This window comes from Canis lupus, chromosome 1 (genome assembly GCF_003254725.2).
Source record: "Canis lupus dingo isolate Sandy chromosome 1, ASM325472v2, whole genome shotgun sequence".
Taxonomy (NCBI): Eukaryota; Metazoa; Chordata; class Mammalia; order Carnivora; family Canidae; genus Canis; species Canis lupus.
The window spans coordinates 52,995,448-52,998,464 of record NC_064243.1 but is presented as its reverse complement, the minus strand read 5'-3'; the positions used below and the strand labels follow the sequence as shown (position 1 = coordinate 52,998,464).

Sequence of the window (3,017 nt, the reverse complement as noted above, 5' to 3'; positions counted from 1 at the left end):
TATATAGCAATCCTAAATATGTATGCCCAAGTCAAGAGAGCTGCAAAATAATAAAGCAAAAAAACTAATTGAACTGAAAACAAAACAAAACATTTTATAATTAAATATTCATTCATGAAAAAACTCTCAGAAAATATAAGAAGAGACTTCAAATTGATAAAACTATTTACAAAATGCAGTGAGTATTACACTTAATTATAAACACTGAACGCTTTTTTCCAAAGATCTGAGGCACAAATGCCTTAGGAGTAAGGCACAAATGTCAGCTATTACTACTCTCATTCAAATAATAGTACAGGCGGCTGCTGCCGCGACCCAGACTGCACGGCAGCACGATCCGGCTGACAACTCTGCCACCATGGAGGACATGAACAAGTTCAGCAACGCAGAGGAATTCGCAGAGGGATCCAAGATCAATGCAAACAAGAATCAGCAGGATGACGGTAAAATGTTTATTAGAGGATTGAGCTGGGATACAAGTAAGAAAGATCTGACTTAATATTTGTCTCAATTTGGGGAAGTTGTAGATTATATAACTGAAACAGATCCAGTGACTGGAAGATCAAGAGGATTTGGATTTGTGCTTTTCAAAGAGGCTGCTAGTGTTGATAAGGTTTTGGAACTGAAAGAACACAAACTGGATAGCATGTTGATAGACCCCAAAAGGGCCAAAGCTTTAAAGGGAAAGAACCCCCCAAAAAGGTTTTTGTGGGTGGATTAAGCCCAGATACTTCCGAAGAACAAATTAAAGAATATCTTGGAGCCTTTGGAGAGATTGAAAACTTCCCGTGGATACAAAAACAAACGAATGAAGAGGATTTTGTTTTATTACATATACAGATGAAAAGCCAGTAAAGAAATCGTTAGAAAACAGATATCATCAGATTGGTTCTGGGAAGTGTGAAATCAAAGTTGCAGAACCCAAAGAGGTATATAGGCAGCAACAGCAACAACAAAAAGGAGGAAGAGGTGCTGCAGCTGGTGAAAGAGGTGGTAGTAGGGGTCATGGACAAGGTCAGGGCCAAAACTGGAACCAAATATTTAATCACTGTTATGACCAAGGAAATGGAAATTACAATAGTGCCTATGGTGGTGATCAAAACTATAGTGACTATGGCAGCTATGGTTATACTGAGTTTAACTATGGGAACTATGGATATGGACAGGGATATGCAGACTACAGTGACCAACAGGGGGTGGCAATCACCAAAACAATTACCAGCCATACTAAAGGAAGATGTTGGATAAAACAATAGGAGATTGCTTAAAGTTAACCCATCTTGTAGGACGACATTGCAGATTGGTCTTCTGTTGATCTAAGATGATTATTTTGTAAAAGATTTTCTAGTGTATAAGACAAAACCGTGTCCAACTGTATATAGCCGCCAGTTAGTTTTCTTTGTTTTTATTTTTTCTTTTGCTATCTGTGTTATGACTCAATGTGGATTTGTGTTTATACAAATTTTATTTGTATGATTTCATGTTAAACCTCAAATAAATGCTTCCTTATGTGATGGTTTTTCTGTGTCAGGTACTAAATAGCTCTGTGAAAGTGTAATTTAAAATAAGCAGGGTTCCCTGGGTGGCGCAGCGGTTTGGCGCCTGCCTTTGGCCCAGGGCGCGATCCTGGAGACCCGGGATCGAATCCCACATCGGGCTCCCGGTGCATGGAGCCTGCTTCTCCCTCTGCCTGTGTCTCTGCCCCCCCCCCCCCTCTCTCTCTGTGACTATCATAAATAAATAAAAATTAAAAAAAAAAAAGAAAAGGATGTGCTAACATCTTCCACCATGCTTGTGGATTTGTCATGTCCTGCCTACATGCCTTGTCATCCCTTATCTACATGTGGATGAGAAAAAAAATTTAAAAAAAAAAAATTAAAAAAAAATAAAATAAGCAATTGAGGTGCAGTTTATTTTGTAGAGAGTTTTGGTCCATAGGGAGAAACTGTAGTCCTTTATGAATAGTCAGCTACAGTGTGACCCTGTTCCCCGTTTTTCTTAGATATGTATTATCTTCTAAGGCTTCATTTACTTGCTGAGGTTTCCACCACAACTTTGATGTTTCTTCTCTGTGTATCTGGAGAGTTTGTCATAGGGTCATTAGTGGAAGATTTCCAGCTGACCATCAATCTTCTGGACTGTGTTTTGGAAAAGTGCACCTTCTTGGCATAAAGAATGTTGGTAGCTCCTTTTCATGAATCGAAAAGATTGTGGTTTGTTCCTATCTCTGGGAAGCCATTTATTATATGCTAAATGGAATCAGTGGTCTGCTAGGAAGAGGTTTGGCTAATCATAATACCATGACTTTAATTGTTTTCTTGATTAAAATGTCCAGATATACACAGGGAAAGGCACTATTAAACTGTGTATAGGAGCTACAGTTTAAGAGTATCAAAGATAGTTAAATTAACAAACATTTTGGCAGATAGGTATGAGGTTAAATTTAGCAAAAGTTAGATTCAGTTACTTGGAAGTGTAGTGCCTGAGGAGATTAGTTGTATTCTGTTGGTATGTCACAGCAAGCACCGAACTGAACAAAAAGTTTTCTATTGGGACATTTTTAGGAAGCTATTTTGGGTGTTAACTGTTAAAGTGGTGTGAGCTCTTAAAAGAAGTCATGGTAGTAGATTTCATCATTTTTAATGCATTAGTGCATGAGCTGAGTAGTTAAGCATACCCAGATTCAGACATAGGAAAGAGTAGTGGGGGGAAATATACTTTAAATTGTATGTATGTCGGTGCAAATCTAAGTGACCGAGTCATTAAAACAGATTTTCCTGGTGCATCAAAAAGCAGTTTTAGCTCTAGATTTTGGAGAATTTCCTGGGTAATTTCAGGTTTTGAATTTTACATTCAGTGTAGTTGGTTCTAAGATTTAAGTTTTGTTTCTGTGGTTCCACATTAGCCTCTAGTATTGACATACATATTCACATGCAGAATAGTTGACCTCACCTTCAAAATGTAAATTTTTTATGCTGATGAACCTGCCTTTTGTTTTATTTGGTGCCTGCAACTTA

The 3,017-nt window shown here is 37.9% G+C and overlaps 1 pseudogene; it reads left to right on the top strand.

Annotated features, from left to right (window-relative positions):
* The first annotated feature begins 259 nt into the window (after window positions 1–259).
* Window positions 260–1,231, top strand: LOC112643466 (heterogeneous nuclear ribonucleoprotein D-like; annotated as a pseudogene).
* The last annotated feature ends 1,786 nt before the right edge of the window (window positions 1,232–3,017 follow it).